This window comes from Arvicanthis niloticus, chromosome 1, assembly GCF_011762505.2.
Source record: "Arvicanthis niloticus isolate mArvNil1 chromosome 1, mArvNil1.pat.X, whole genome shotgun sequence".
In the NCBI taxonomy this organism is placed as follows: Eukaryota; Metazoa; Chordata; class Mammalia; order Rodentia; family Muridae; genus Arvicanthis; species Arvicanthis niloticus.
The window spans coordinates 47,809,467-47,827,278 of record NC_047658.1 but is presented as its reverse complement, the minus strand read 5'-3'; positions in this window follow the sequence as shown (position 1 = coordinate 47,827,278).

Below are 17,812 nucleotides of genomic sequence, written 5' to 3'. Positions count from 1 at the left end.
ATGTTTCTTCCCTAATACATGCAGATGCAAACACTTCATTTAACGTAAATCATTTAATTATATCTTAAACAATGATACTTATTAAATAAAATTTGGGGGAAAAAATTTAAAGATGACCGTTTATGCAACAAGGGCTCTCCGACCTCCCCCTTCTGCCTGAAACCAAGAGCTAACGCTGCACATAGGGAGGGACACACACCTACCTCCCTTTACCAGAAGCACAGCCATGTCCTCAGCATCGAGGACAGGAAGCTGAGGCTGAAAGAGTTCTGTACAAGCAGACTGACCTGGTTGAGGTAATTCCCGTCTTCCTTTCACCTCTTTATACAGTCTACTTACAGTCCCCATAATTCCTCTCACAGTTCAACCAAGAGAAAAGAATTTATGCCTTGTTACTGTGTGGAGGGGTGTCTATGTTTTTCTGTGAGTGCTCCTGTGTTATACAAATGTATCTGTATATATGCTTTCCTCTGTTGATCTGTCTTATCGTGATTTAATTCCTTATTTACTTAAGTTACCTAAGAAGGTAAAATTACAATTTTCCTCCCTGACAATATCACCTCCCTTCCTTGACCGTGAGCACAGTGGGACTGGTCTGGGCTTTGACTCCACGTGGCTAATATCTGGAGTGGAGGAAGTACACCACTCATGTTAGAGCATAAATGATAGAAGGAAGGAGGAAGTGAGCTACTTGTTGGGTTCTAGCTGAGTTTCCCTGAAGAGAGAATAATGCTCTCAAGGAGCAGAGGAGACACCTACTCAACCTCATGGTCTACCCAGAAAGACAGGAATGGTGTCCCATGGGGACCCTTGGATCCCTGGCACTGACAGCTCAGGCTTGGTAGCATGCCTTCCCTTCCTCTCCCTCTCCTGTTTCTGTGACAAAAACACCAGATACAAGCAACTTCAAGGAGGAACTGTTCATCTGGGTTCACAGTTCTGGAAGACGCTGTCCACTGTGGCAGGGAAGGTATGACCACAGGAGCGTGAGGCAGTTGGCCACATCGGTCACCAGGAAGTAGAAAGCACACAGGAAGTTGGTCCATGCTAAAACCATCAAAGCTTCCCCTCTGAGTGAACACTGTCCACATCCGTGTGGCTTCCTCTTCTGCTCCTTCCTTTCAGGAGGCCAAATGCAGAAAAGGATCAGTACACCCGGGGCTTATCATTGTATTCACACCATCTCATCTGGAGAGACAAAACCCCGACATGGGAAACTCTGCGCCCCCCCCCCCCACTCCCCAAAGTTTTTGCTAAGTGTCTGGGAATCTGCAGTGCACCTAAAGGCCAAATTGGAGCTGGGTCGTGAATCTGAGACCATTTTGGTGAGCTTTGTTTATGATATCTGAATCCTAGGAACTGAAGCTGAGTTTCTAGATGTGGAATAAGAAGGGCTATGACACCTGTTGACTCAGGTGCAAGCTTCTATGACACATCAAGAGCTGGATAAAGCCACCACAATTGAACAGAGATGAAGAAAAAAGCATTCGTCTATAAAACTGACCCAGATCTGGGGCTCAGAAAAGTTGAGTAATTTATTCAAGGTCACACAGCAAAAGAGCAGTCCTCAAAAGGCCTAATTAGGCTTATACTATCCCAATCCAATTTATCTGGATTATTTAAGTTATAAACTCCTTGAGATTGTATGTGAAAAACTGTGCTAACAATCCACCCATCTTCAGGCTATCAGAAGGTGAATTAACCAGCCGGGCCACTCCCCTTTATTAAAACCCCCAAGAGCACTGGAGAGATGGCTTGGCTTTAAGAATGTGCACTGCTCCTCCAGAGGACCAAAAGTTTGTTCCCAGCACTCACGTGGGGCAGCTCATGACCTCCTGACCTCTGAGGGTGCCTGAATTCACCTGCACATACCTACACACACAATCAAAATTTAAAATAACTAAACATGTAAGTGAAAATAATAAGATAAGTCTTTAAAAATAAAACCCACAGCCAAACTGTAGTAGTGCATGCCTTTAATTCTAGCACTTGGGAGGCAGAGGCAGATGGATCTCTGTGAGTTCGAGGCCAGCCTAGGCTATGGAGCAAGTTCTAGTACAGCCAGAGCTACACCGAGAGACTCTTTTTTGAAAAACAAACAAATAAGTAAACCCACAATAATGTAATAACAAAAAGGCAAATAGCCTAATCTTTGAGTGGACAGAAGGCTCCAAGCAGGAATATTTTCAAAAATGGTGTACAAGTGTCCAGTAGGCCCATCATAGGTCTCAATGCTGTCAACACTGCTGCTAAGAGTTAAACTTCTCAGTGTTGTTACTAACTGAGGCAAAACCATGAGGAGGTGTGGCTTCCCAGCCACTAAGCTGCAACCCTCAAAAGAAAGAAAGAAAGTAAGAAAGAAACAAAGAAAGAAACAAACAAACAAACAAAGATTGTTTGTAGCCTGTAACCCTAACATTCAGGAAGCTGAGACAGGAGGATCATTACAAGTTCATCACCATCATCATCAAAAGCCTTGTCTACATAGTAAGTTCCAGGCCATTCAAGGCTACGTGGTAAGGTCTTGTTTCAAAAGTAATAATAAGACTGGTAAACACCTATAATCCCAGAATTCAAGAGACAGGGACACACAGATCTCAGTGAGTTTGAGGTCAGCCTGCTCTCCATAATGAGTTCCAGGACAATCAAGGCTACATAGAGAAATCCTGTCTGAAAACAAACAAAACAAATCTAAAAATTTCTCTTAAATCAGCTAAGATTGAGCATTAGTGAAGATGTAGCAAGCCCTACACCCTGGTGGGAAGTCACAGTGGAACCGCTGTTCTAAGAAACATTTAAAAGCTCAAATGATGAGTCAGCGAGAGTTCCAGCACTTCTGTGCCTAAGGATGTTCAAAGGAAGTGATAACAGACATCCACACAAAGCTTCACGCATGCATCTTCTAAGGCAGCATGGCATCCGACACAGGGGGGACAATGTCCACCCCTTGGTTTTTGGTTTCCCATCCACTGGTGAATGATAGTACACAGTGCGTCATGGCCATGCAATGTAACAGTAGCCAGCAATGTAAAGAAACAATGTACAGTCACATCACACCCTACGTGAACCCTGTAGTGTAGGAAAAGGGGAAGCCAGTCGCTGAGAACCACTTGTAAGAAAGTATAAGAACAGGCAAATCTATAACAGCAGATAAGGGAAGATGCCGGGCACCATGAGGGAGCATAAAGTAAGGAAAAGAAGGGAGGTTGAAGCTGAGATGTACAGAGCTTCTCTGGGAGGTAATGGAAATTGTCTTATACTGGCTGTGATGGTAGTTGTACAAATCTGTAGAATACAAGACATTGGAATAAGTACTTTATTTGAAAGTATGTTTGATTATTTTATCGGGGGGGGGGGGTATCAGGTGCACTCACACCACAGGCCAGTGTGGAGGTCAGAGAACAACAGTGGAATTCTCAGGAATACCTTGTGGTAAACAGAGATTGAACTCAGGTGGTCAAGCCTGCACACATCTACCTGCTGAGCCATCCCACAGGACTTGAAATGAGCACTTAAAATGTGTGATTTTTATGGTACATAAATGTCATCTCAATATTCCTGTTAGTAAGTTTGCTTTAAGCCATCCTGAAATGGTTTTTGGTAAGCTTTTCCTGAAGAAAAATTCCACTATCATAACTTTACATTCATGTTTTTTGTTTTATTCTATTCTAACTAAAAAACCTTTCATGAATAATTAAAATAATACATTATTCTAAAAGCCAATCTTATGATAAAAGATATAGATTTGACTCTCAACTCTGCCTGTAGACAGATAGTCTGGCACTGGACAAATCGTGTTTCATTCCCTCCCTGGGATTGTCAGTATACTTGACAGCAAACAAGAATCCATACCTGCCCCACAGGGTTCCCTGCTCCACCTCACAGTGTGGTCCAGATGCACCCTCCCCACAGCATCTACAAGAAAGGTGAATTTGGCCCAACCTCCCTCGCACAGAGGGGCAACCATTGCTCATTCTCACAAAAGCAGCCTCAGGGTTCCTGTTATTCCTGCATACCATAAAAATTAGAAGTATTTCCAAAATGAGAGACTGAGGACATAACTAGGTTGGTAGAGAACAAAGAGCAAACCATTTTCAGCCTTGTAAGGCAGGAAAGAATTTATTGGCTCAAAAACTGCAAATTGTGAAGGAAATTGATCTACCCCAAGATCCAGCTATACCCAGAGGATGACCTTGTCTGGAATTAATGGGAGAGGTCCTTGGTCCTATGAAGGCTCGATGGCCCAGTGTAGGGGAATGCCAGGGTAGGGAGGTGAGAGTGTGTGAGTGGGTGGGGGAACACCCTCATAGAAGCATGAAGAGAGGGAATGGGATGGGGGGTCCCAGGGGGCAAAAACAGGAAAGGGGATAATATTTGAAATGTAAATTTTAAAAATCTAATTTAAAAAAGAATAAAAATAAGAGAGAGAGAGAGAGAGAGAGAGAGAGAGAGAGAGAGAGAGAGAGAGGAGAGAGAGAGATCCAGTTATACCACTCTTGGGCATATACCCAAAGGATGTTTTATCCGACCACAAGGACACTTGCTCAACCATGTTCACTGCTGCTCTATTCATAATAGCCAGAAGCTGAAAACAACCTAGATGTCCCTCAACAGAAGAATGAATAAAGAAACTATGGTACATTTACACAATGGAATATTACTCAGCTGTTTTTTTTGCAAATGAAATCATGAATTCTGCAGGCAAATGGATAGAACTAGAAAAAAATCAGCCTAAGTGAGGTAACCTAGACCCAGAAAGATGAAATGGTATGTATTCACTTATATCTGGATATTAGACATTAAATAAATGATAACCAAGCTACAATCCATACATAGACCCAGAGAGGTTAGGCAGAGAGGAAGGGACTAGGGGGACACATGAATCTCCCTGGGAGGGAGAAATAGAATAGATTTTTATGCGTGGACTGGAGACATGGGGGCAGGGGAAAGAATGGGATGATCAGGTAGGAAGAAAGAGGGGAGATGGGATGGAAGGAGGGGATGAAGGAGAGACAGCTAGATTTGAAGAGCATTTGAGGGCTGACATGGAAACCAAATGCAGTGGAAACTTTCTGTAATATATGAAGGTGACCCTAATGACTCTCCAAATAATGAGGGAGACAGAACCCCTACTGGCCATCTCTTGTCAGCAAACAAAGCTTCCAGTGCCAGGTCTAGGTTTTATTCAATTGTTGGCCAAAAGGGTCACAATGGGCTGCTCTCCCCAGACTGACAGCAGGGCCCCACTGATGAAGACATAACTCATGGAGAGATCAAACTGTAGCCTACACAGAACCTTCATCCCTGCTCTACTGTCTATGACATGGAAAGGTACTCTGCAGCCTACCAAAAGAGAAAACTAAACACCAACTCAACCACAAAAGCCTTTGATCTACAATCTGCCCTCCCTGCAAAATATGTTAAGGCAACAGTGGTACAGAACCTTTGAGAGTAGTCAACCAACATCTGATTTAAGGCCCAGTCCATGAGACAAAACCCATACCTTGTAGCTGAAGAATTTCAAAAAGTGGCGCTCAGCTCAGCTAGTTCTGGAGACACCGCCATGATGGTGCTCTATGTCCCCACTCCAACACAACACTAGCTAGCCAGGAGCCCTGGCCTGGAACCCACGAAAAACTAGCCTGGCTGCTGCCTTCGCTGGCCAGCTCTGTAGGCTCCAAGCATGGTTCTTGGCTCAGAGCAGACAATGCCTGCCAACCTCACTGTACCCACTAGAAAGAAGACTCTTAATGCTTAAAGATTATTCAATGGATTTATATATCAACAAATACTCAATACACAAGATGCCCACATAATTAGAATTGTTACCCAATATCTACCCGAGCCTGCTAGAGACCCACATGTCTTCCTTCATGTTGCTAGCCTCTTCTTCTCCTCTCTTTCTTCTCTCCTCCCCTTCCTCTTTTCTTCTCCCAGCTCCACCTCTTCTTCTACTGCCCAATTACCGAGCTTCACTGCAAATATAATGTGCCAGGAAAATTCCTGCAACAATACCTAACACTGGGTCACCAAGAACCAGAAGCTAGATAGCCCAGAGTTCTAGGGTAAAATCAAAACTACTGTTCTAGAAAAAAAATTAACAACAAAATGACTCCTAATGATGTTCTGTTATGCTCATAGATCAGTGCCTTATCCAGCCATCATCAGAGAGGCTTCCTTCTGCAGCCAATGAGAATAAATACAGAGACACACTGTCTTAGTTAGGGTTTCCATTGCTGTGAACAGACACCATAACCAAGACAATTCTTATAAAGAACGACATTTAATTGGGCCTGGCTTGTTCAGAGGTTACGCCAATTATCATCATGGCAGGAGCATGGCAGCCAATGACCAGGCCAAGGTGAGACTACCCCATGGGAGAGAGCCAACTCCTGACACTATTAATGATATTCTTGCAGACAGTAGTAACCTAGCCTAAGTGTCTTCTGAGAGGTTTCATCCAGCAGCTGATGGAAACAGAAGCAGAGACCCACAATCAAGCAATAGGTGGAGCTCAAGGAGTCGTGTGGAAGAGTGGGGGGAGGGTGCCAGAGAGGTCAAGGACACCACAAGAAGATCTGCAGAGTAAACTAACCTGGGCCTCTGGGAGCTCACAGAGACTAAACTACCAACTAAAGAGCATGCATGGGCTGGACCTAGGGCCCCTACACATATGTAGCAGATGTGCAGTTTGATCTTCATGTGAGTCCCCTAACAACTGTAGAAGGGGCTGTCTCTGGCTCGGACGTCTGCCTTTGGATCCCCTTCTCCTACCTGGACTGCCTTGTCTGGCTTCAGTGGAAGAGGATGTGCTTAGTCCTGCTTGGACTTGATGTACCAAGGCAGGTTGGTACCCATGAGGAGCTTCCCCTTCTCTGAGGAGAAGGTGGTGAAGGGGTACTGGAGGGAGCATGTGAAGGTGGGATTGGGAGGAAAGGATGGGGGGGGGTCTGTGATTGGATGTAATGTGAATTAATTAATTAACTTAAAAAGGTGTGATGCTGTTTCTGCCATTCCAGCTCAGGCAGCAAACAGGAAGTTTAGCCTCCCAACATCTAGGCATCTTGTTGGTTCGTAGACATAGGTAAAATGACCAAGTAAACATCAGACTGTGCATCTAAATACAAAGATTTAAGTCCACTTCTTACCAAGTGTTGGAATGAAAATCATAGTGACACTTGGGAGGCAGAGGCAGGCGGATCTCTGAGTTCGAGGCCAGCCTGGTCTACAGAGTGAGTTCCAGGACAGCCAGGGCTACACAGAGAAACCCTGTCTCAAAAAAACAAAAACAAAACAACAACAAAAATCATAGTGAACTTTGAATTCGAAAGAGTAGAAATAAAAAAAAAAATAAAATAAAAAATAAACCTTTACCAAGGCTTCTCCCGTCCCCTTTCTCTCTGGCAGGAGAAGTTGATTAAAGCCAATTGTAGGTTATTTGGGCTATTTAGTTGTTAACCAAAGGTTTCATAGGATCAGATCCCATCGGTATAGAAGGGAGATTTGGTTAATTCAAGCACTTGACTTGCATTCAATAGATGTAAGATAAAGTCTTGCAACCCTTGGGTAGCAGAAGTTAAACTTAGAAGTTTGCTTAGGGTTTTAAAGGCTCCAGGATGAATTATATCTTAAACTTTGGTTAAGGGAACTAATTATAGGGCATAGTGTGAGGGTTAAGATGATATGAATAATTGTAGGGTGAGTGTTCACTTCTTTTTTACATCTTCTTGGTGGTTAACTATTTTGATGCTGTTAGTTGATGGGAAACTAGTGATTAAGTGTCTCAGTTAGGGTTTCCTTTGCTGTGAAGAAACAACATGACCAAGGCAACTCTTACAAGGGACAACATTTAATTGGGGCTGGTTTAGAGTTCAGAGGGCCAGTCCATTATCATGGCAGGAAGCATGGCAGCATCCAGACAGACATGGTGCTGGAGAAGGAGCTGAGTGTTCTACATCTTGATGTGACTGGAACCAGGAGAGACTTTCTATGTCACACTGGACAAAGCTTGAGCAAATATATTACCTCAAAGCCCTGCCCCTCCAATGACACATTCCCTCTAACAAGGCCACACCTCCTCCAATAAGGCCACACCTGCTAATAGTGCCACTTCTCATGGGCCAAGCATATATAAAAGGGCTTAAACCTCTATAATTTACTCTATTGATGTAACTTTTTATCAGACATATTTCTATAGGAATAATAGAATAATTGCTAAAACGTTGGAACTAAACTGTGTCATGTACAGGATGCCAAGGTTAATGGAAGAAAATATTTTCAGAGTGAATGTATAGGTTGGCCATACCAGAAGTGTGGGCATTGTTAAGTCTCAAATTGGGACAAATGGCTACCTGAGGTGCCTATTGAACATATCAAAGCAGACCTGATCACCATCAGTCCCTACCTATTCCAGGTCCCTCTGGCTGGCATACCCTGCCCCCTATCCTAAACTTTTCAGCCCAGGGCCTAGGCTTCCCTTCCCCTGCTCTCCTTCCGTTTTTAATCCAGCCATTTTGGCTATGCCTGTCCCTTATTAGCCTTTTTTAGCCTTTACCTGTTTGGCCTTTTGGTCATCTGGTCTCCTGGTCTCCAGGCTCTCTCCTCCTCCCTCTCTTCACATGGCCCAGATCAAGGTCATGTGAACTCTGGGCTCTCCCAGTTGTCCCTGCCTCTGGCTATTTACTCCCTTTTCTCTACAGTGAAACTTCACCTCCCTGATAGCTAGAGACAGTCATGTCCTCCTTTTTATTTCTTTTTTTTTCCCGTTCAGGTATGATGCACAACTTCATAGAGAGGGTTTGTTAAAACAAGGTTTTATTCATATCTGTCTCTGGCTGAGGAGAGGAATGAGCATAGCAGAGACATTGTTAGAAGAAAGAGTGCCACTGACAACACAAAACACTGCACCAAAAGTTAACTACCAAACTTTACACACACGATTCAATAATAACTTTGGGGGCCGGAGAGATGGCTCAATGGATAAGAGCACTGGCTGTTCTTCCAGAAAACCCAGGTTCAATTCCCAGCACCTACAGGACAGCTCACAACTGTCTGTAATTCCAGTTCCAGGGCTTCTGACAGCCTCACACATGCATACATGCAGGCCAAACACCAACACACATAAAATAAACATTCATTATGTAATAATAATTAATAATGACAATAATAATCTTCACATATCGAAGATCTCAATTCTCCCATCAAAAGACCCAGGCTGACTGAATGGACCAAGAAACAAAATGTATCTACCGTCTGTCTACGAGAAATATATCTTAGCTTTAAAGGTAAGCACTGCCTTGGAATAAAAGGATGAACAGAAGTACTCCAATCAAATGGGACCAGGACACAAGCAAGCATCTGTATTCCAATATCTGACAAAAAATAGACTTCAAATTAAAATTAATCAGAAGAAACAAAGAGGGACACTTCATTCTAATCAAGAAAACAGTTATTCAAGAAGATATTACTATCTAAACTCAAGGGGCATATAATTTCATTTTTTAAAAAAAAGTACTACCAGATTTAAAGACACAGATTAACTTCAATCTTTTAATAGTAGGTGATTTTAATACCCCACTTTCTTCAGTAGACAAGTCATCTAGACAAAAAGTAAATTTAAAAAATCCATTAGAATTAATTGACACCGTACAACAACCAGACTTCACAGATACCTACATAATACTCCACCCAAATACCAAACAATACACAGTCTACCCAGGAGCACACTGAAGCCTTTCCAAGATAGATCACATCCCTGGACACAAAACTAATCTTTAAAAATTCAGGAAGATTGACACAACTCCTTACCTGACCACAAGGCAATAAAACATGTTGACACACAATAAAATTGACAAGTGAGTCAATCTCTAATAAATACAAGAACTCATGAAGAATGAACAGTTCATTGAGGAATGATGGATTAGTAAAAGAAGGAAAAAAGAGGGAGCTGGAGAGATGGCTCAGCGGTTAAGAGCAGTCGGTGCAAATGTCAATCTCATAGCACCTGTGGTTCAACCTTCTAAGGGTGCTCTGTGAAACTGCCGGGCTGCGGCTACACAAACAGGATGTTTTAAGGGACTGCTCATTTGTAAGATGGAATTTTAATGGTTATAACTTTAAATTTTAAATTTTTCTCTATCTCCATCCGAAGAGGTCAGTGAACTGGATACTTGGGGATGTTGCATAAAGTCATAGGACACAAACATCAGGTTTCATCTTTGCCCAGGTCACCCTGAGTCATTTTCTTATAGGACAAAAGATCAAGAACAATGTGTCCGAGAGAGAAGAGAAGATGGCGGCAGATGTCTCTAGCAGTCTAAGGTAGTTATAAATATCAAGGTTAGGTAATTGGGTTAGCAATTCTAATTATGTGGGCATTTTGTGTGTTGGGTATTTGCTGATATATAAATCCATTGGAGAATAAGAATAAGAAAAGGGGGAGGAGGAGGAGGAGGAGGAGGAGGAGGAGGAGGAGGAGGAGGAGGAGGAGGAGGAGGAGGAAGAGGTTTCCGGCCCTTAAAGCTGCTCTAGTGTCTGAAAACCAGGGAACCCCTGGTTGGACAGCCTCAGTCTGGAAAGAAATGTGTGCCCCTTCAAACTATGGCTCTGTTTTCAGACTGAGTTGTAACTAAACAGGAAATGATGTGGTGAAGTGTAAGGCCCCCACGAATTGGAGGACCTCACCCAAGCCTCAGGAATTCGCGGCCACCCATTAACTGCAAGACACCAAACTTGATGTAATCAGCAAGAGGCATATTTTAATCAGTATACTGAGGTCAAGACCCATGACCCACGCAGCCCAAAACCACAACTCAGGGGGAGTAAAGGAGGGCTATTGGAGAGCACCTGTGGAAAGTCCCAGCCCATTATTTAGTTTGTGACAGGGTACAAGGAACAGGCTATTCATAATATACATAATCAGCCTATACATAATCAGCCATCTATCTTGTGGTCAGCCAAGTTTCTGGTATCCAGGGTGCATAGGCACGCTAACTTGAACTCCCAGCTCAAACCCTATTCAATCTATCTTGTCTTGTAGATAGCTAGTTTCCTAGGACCCAGAGCGCAGAACAAGCTGATCTGCACTCTTGACTCCATCTGTGGAAGGTTTAAAATTTTTTTAACTCTTTCAAAGGAATGCTGACGCTTGCTCCGCCAGTCAGTAGGTGCTGACTCAAACCACAGGGGCAGAAGAGCTGTTTCTGCAGGTAAAGGACTACAAGTTTGTCTCTTCAAGCATAAACAGGTATTATTCTTCTGTTTGTTTGTTTTTTTATGAGACAGTGTTCTGCAATGTATCCTCTGCTTTGTGTCATGGTAGCCTTCTTACTTCTGATTCTTAAGTCCTGGGAGTATAAGAGTGGGCCACCTTGCATGGTTCAAAGATACATAATTGTTTAAGTAAGTCTTTTTAGTATGCTACAACATCTCTTTGTGTTTAACTACTGTAATCACACTTTACTAAGAACAAGACATTTCTCCCATGAAACTACATTATAATGACAGGAAACTGGGCATGGGAGACCACACTGTTAGCAAATGCTTGCCTTGCAAGCAGAAAAGTTTATGTCTCATTGGCTTGGTGGTGATGCCAATTATCCCTTTGGCTCAGGAGGTAGAGACAGGTGGAACCCTGGGGTTCACCAGACAGACAGGATTAGCTGAATTAGTGAGGTCCATGCCAGTGAGAGATCCTGTCTTAAAGAGCAAGAAGGACAGCTCCTGAGGAATGACACTTAATGACTCTGGCCTCCACTCCCACGAGCACAGAAAAGGGAGTGATGCCCTGCCTCAAGCCTCCAAGACCGTGACAGTTTTAGGCTGACCTGTAGGGGGCAGCATCGCCTCGCTCCTGACTCAAGCCTTCCTTGGGCGTGGCTCCACTTAGGGCCCCAGGCTCTGCAGACAGCTGGAGCAGCTTTCAACAAACTGCACTTTCCTGGGGATGGCAGCTGCACTCCCAGCTGCTTCCACTGCTGTGCTTAATCTTCTCCTTCTCTGCCACCTCACATCAGACATGCCTTTCTGTCTCAGCCAGGGATCGCCTCCTTACAGAGCTGAGAATCTTGCTCCATACTCTGTGGACCCTGGTTTTCATTGCATTAAGTTACAAGTGATCTCTTCATGTAATTCTAACTTGTGAAGGGAGAACAAATGCGATTATATTCCCCCGACCCACCTTCATTTCTGCTAGACAGCCTGCTCCCCTCAGACAGCAGGTAGCTTGGTGCAGACCCGGCATCAGTGTTTTTGCTGATGATGCGGGGGTGGGCAGAACAAGCAATAGGAATCTGGAACCAGGGCTGCTCCATGCCTGGGAGTTTCTCCACATACCCGGTTGTTCCTCAACCCTCAGCAGCACAGATATTCCCAAGCACCCTTCTGCTAAGACCCACTTCCCAACTTTGGTTTCCACCTATCTTACAGTGCGATCACGGGAGTTAACATGCGTCTCCTGGCTCTCTCTGTCCAGAAGGGGTGAACAGCCCATTCTGTCCCTGGAGCCTTTCAGATACAAAGGACTCAGAGAAGAGTCAAATGGAGAAGCCCTGGCAGCTGTCAGGTGTCTCAGCTACTTGAAGGCCGAAGTGGGAGGAGCCCTTGAGTCCAGGGGTGGAAGGCCTGCCTGTGCAGCATAGATGGATCCATCTCACAAACAAACAAATGAGTAACTAAGCACAGAGTCACAGGCAGTTAAGCGTGGAAGGACCTAAACCTGATCTGTTGCTACCCCTTTAGGAAACCTCAGGCCTTGGGGTAACCAGGTTGCTGAGGGTCACAGTAGGAACACAGTACAGCTCTGAAGATGGGCAGGACGGGGACCTTCTGTGTCACTGAGGCTGGTGTGTGATGTCCTGAGGGCGCCTGTGGCTCTTCAACCTTTGAGCATCACTGTGCTTCCTCAGCCACTTCCTGTGCTCTTCTGTGTTTTACTACATAGCCACAAACATTGTCTTTCTGAGGGGCAGGAAGGCAGAGACCTTGGGTACCATCAGTGCCCTACCCTGACCCTATGACCTTGTCTCTAAGAGAAGGGGCTGGCCACAACATCACCTCATGGCATCCAAGCTGCATTCAGTAAAACCATGGACCAGCAACCCACACCTCCAGAGTATGAGATGCAGGCCTCCAGCTTCAACCCAGGGTTGTTAGGTTACATGGCTCTAGTTTATGGGCTATTTGCTCACATTGCTACTCTGTCACGAGACCTGTGTGGTCAGAGCTGGCCCCATTGAGGGAGCTGCTATCAAAGCATGTGCACACACACATGTGAAGGGGCTTTCATTTCCTCTGAGCTCACAGGCAGACTTTCTGCTTGTTGAACTTTACAGAGGACTCAAGACTCATGGAGGCAACAGGTCAGTACCGTGAGGAAGGCACAAACTTCCAGGGATCCCACAACCCCAAGAGCACTGTGTCTATAGTCTCTGTCCCATGCACACTGCCACCTTTAACTCTAAATTCTTCTGATGATACCATCCTCTGCTTCGGTCATGTTGCCCAGGACTCAAAGAGGTAGATACACTAAAGGAGGTCTGTGCAGGCCCCTCATGCAGAGAGAAGGAAGCACACTTTACTGAAGAACAGTGTCACCTTTAGACACAATTCCCCTGCACAGAAGGCCTGAGTGTTCATAAGCTCATGTGTGTCAAAAAGGCATCTAGCAAACACACACACACACATACACACACACCAGAGAGAGGCACACGGTATTTTCTGGATCCCACGTGATTTCAGCTGAGCCCCGAGGATGACAAATGAAATCCAGTATTATTCCGCCAACCCACTCGGAACTGTGATGAGACACTCAGGTATAAGCAGCCGCCACTGACTGTTCTTTCATGAAGACTGTGGAGCATGACATGAAGCAGACATCAAGGGTTCAAAATCCTCCTTAGAGGAAGGTTTGTCTTTGGTGATGAACTACAGGCCTCTCTCTGTTGGCTGCCTCTTTCCAGAGGCTCCGCTCAGTGAACCCTGTTCTGAGAAAGGTTTTCCAGGTGTGATCATGCTGCTGCCAGCCAGGCCAAGCCTGGTGCATTCCCAGCAAATCAACTGGGGCTGATTAGGGATATTAATGGAGTTGTGGATCCTGAGAGGAGATGCTGATATAACAGACTAAGGATCAGCCCCAGGATCTGAACTTAGAAAATGCACCTCAGAGGCTTCTAGAAATAATTTGGCCCTTTATATGATTTTGTATAATTCAGTCAGTGTTCACATTTTCAGAAGTGTTTCCTTATTAAATATTAATTATATTATAAATGTTAAGCTGATGGTTTCCTTCCTGGACAGTATGATCATTGGGGGAGATGCAAGGGTGGGGGGACCTCTTTTAATAACACTGTTGGCCTGGAGAGATGGCTCAGAGTTTAAGTGTGCTGGCTGCTCTTCCAGACGTCCTGAGTTCAATTCCCAGCAACCACATGGTGCCTTATAACCATCTATAATGAGCTAGGGCACCCTCTTCTGTCGTTCAGGCATATATGCAGGCAGAACACTGAACACAGTAAGTCTTTTAAAAAAAAAAAAATAATAATAAAGTACTTGCTGGCCTCGAAAGACTAGATCCTCAGTTGGCCTTGACAGTACAGTACAAAAAAACAAAAAACAGAATTAATTTTGGCTACCTATTGGTCTTAAACCCAGCAGGAAAGTACAACCAAGATAAGAGAGGGTCAGTGTCTCTCTAACAGTTCAAAGATGGGAGTATATCAAGACCTCGGCTCACTTCAGCACTAAGATGGCTGCCCACAGCGGAGACACAAGGCTGTCTTAAATACTGAGGACAAACCTTAAGGCTGCTCTTAACTAAGGGGGACACAATCTCCTTCTGGGGGAGCACTTCTTACAGAGATAACTGTGCCTTTCTGTACCCTAAGCACCCATGTTCTAAGATGAAGGGAAATGGCCAGATATTGGGTCATCAAATTCACAAGTTTGGACAATTATTTAGGATATAAAGGTGGTTTTCTTAGAGCTTTGCTAGAGAATCCTATAAAAGGACACAATGAGGGAGAGATGGGGAGGGGGTACTGCACACCTTTAATCCAAGCATTTTGGAGGCAGATCTCTGAGTTCAAGGCCAGCCTGTTCTACAGAGAGATTTCCAGGACAGTCAGGGCTACAAAGAGAAACAATCCACCCCCCACCCCCACCCCACCTCCCCATCCCCCGTCTTAAAAACAAAAGACTAAATAGGATTCCATTTATCTTTGAAACTGTCAGTTAGTGGCTGGCTTTAACTGATTTCTCTAACAAAGCTTCCAGGATGATGCAACAAGCACCTCATTACACATTACCTTATCCTTCTACAGGACTCTGGTCCATGGTCCAGGGCTCCTAGGCTGGACCTGACCCCTCATCACTATGGATCCACAACTCTCTCAAGCTACATGCTTACACTTACATGCTAATGACTGACCCTCCCCAGATCCTTTACCCATAATAGTCCCAAAATGGCTCTGCTTTTCCCAGCCTCTTACCATCCCCTCCCTGTATGTTGCTCCTCTTATATCTGTTCCCAGTGTCTGGGACAAAGGGTTAGTGACCTAAGTCTCAGGTGGACTGAGACACTCTGTGCCGAAAAACTGACTTCACTGATAAAACCTGTGGGCTGTCAGGGAGCAGGATGCTTCCCTCTGTTGGTACCTACCACTGTGAGGCTGCAGGGGAACTGACCAAAGATGAAATCTCTGTCCCTTTTCTGCCATAAAAAACCCCAAGGTCCCGGAACCATGTACAGTCTCCACTACCCCAGATAGACCATGGCCCTTCAGTAGTCCTGATTAAATAATTCTGGTTCTGGGGTAAGGGAGCCTGTGACCTGGGCCCCATCCCAGACTCATTAAAGCAGAAGTACTGAGGCAGGGGGCTTCAGCTTTAATGCTCTGAAAAAATCTCCTCAGTTGACTCTAATGTGCAGAGTGAGACCCTCCATGTTAAACTCTGAAAGGACAAATGGATTTGAATCCTGAGCTGCATCTGGAGGCTGCACTTGGTGACTGTGTTTCCTGATTTTCTGTAATTATCCGGAGCGTGGATTGTAGAGTGAAAAATTATAAAGGCCATTTTATGAAATATGTGTAGATTTTTCCGCCTTACAGAACTCGGAACTGAAAATAAGATTTCAGGCCTTCACATTCCAGGTGAAGGACACTTGCTGGATTACATTCCCCAAGCCTCACCCAAGGCAGGAAGGCATTCCTGACTACAGATAAAGATGTTATCACCTAGGTGGGGCCATAGCCCTATAGCCGGAAAAAGTGACTCTAGATCGTTTGGGCTAGATTCTCTGAAATGTTCCACTGTTCTTGGTTACCCCTCCCTTGGTCTTCCCAGTGCTATGTTCAAAATTTGTAAAACAACCAATCATGTGTAAGCGCGCGAAAATGCCTTCCTCCCCCCACCCCATGCTATAAAAGACCCTTTATCCCACCACACGTGGCCAAAAACCCTGCTCTTGGAGCTAAAGAGCTTGTCGTTTTTGACCGCCGGCTCCTCCCCTAATAAACCTCTGTCCTAGTGTTCTAGTTTTCCCCTTTGTGACAGTGACACCAATCTGCTGGCTCATGACACTCATGAAAAGTTGAGAAAATTCGTGTGTGTGTGTGTGTGTGTGTGTGTGTGTGTGTGTTCACATATACACATGGAGGCCAGAGATCAAGATTAGATACTTATTTCACTTACTCTCAACCTCAGTTCTCATGAGACAGAGTCTTTCACTCAAAAAAACTTAACCATTTGTCTAGGCTGGCTGGCCAGCAAGCTCCCAGCATCAGCTGGTCTTATGTCTACAGCTGGGGCTACAGATACACACCACTGTGCCTGGCTTCTACATGGCTACTAGGGATCTGAACTCATGCCCTCACTTTACCCATCGCCCCACTTTACAAAGCCGTCGCCCCAATCAGAGATCCATGTTTCCTTAGTGATGCTCTGGATTCTAACAAAGGGCACTGCCTTTTTTAACAAGCAGAAAGCCTTGTGCCAAACAATGGACAGGTGGGCTAGCCTCATGTGCAAAGAACTGGCTCTCTCACCCACCGGCCTATCTTTTCTGTTACATTAGAATGAACTTTGACCCCAAGCTCACACTTGGGTCTAAAGGAGACCAAAGCACTGCCACAAAGTGCAGACTTGGGGAAGAGATTTCCCTGGTCATGCCGCTTAAACCACAACACACAGTGCTAAAACCCAGGAGCTACCCTGTGGGTACACACCAGGAGGCATCAGGGCCCTGTACTTGGCCAAAGCATCGAGGGTAGCAAGAACGGTTCACAGTTGTCTAGCGCTTTTTCCAAGAAACGGGTGAAGCTTTGTATGTTCTAAAACCTAACTGTGTGCTTCTTCACCTGGGAGGCATTACCTCAAACTGTAACCCAAGCTGGCTTAGAACTATCAATCTTATGATTCTGCTGCCTCAGCTTCCTAAGTACTGGGTTATAGGCTTGAGCCACCACACCTTTCTCAGGTTTGTCTTGACTTACTCTATTCTCATCAAAGCCACTGAGACATTCACATTGAAGTTCAGAGAGCTACACTGCTTTTTCTGGGGACACACAGCTTGTCAGGGGCCCTCTGTCTCCAATGTGCAAATACTACAGGGTCATCTCCATGTGCTATGGTAGAGAGGGTACCAGAAACCCTGGCAAGGGGGACCACATTGGTGAGGGAACAATGTGCAAGGCCAATAGCCCATGGACTGGAACTACAGACTGGGAGACTTGCATTGAGTAGAAGGTCTCTCTGCTCCAGGATACATTGAAAAAGATGGATATGAGTGTTTGCCTACAGGTATGTGCACCATGAG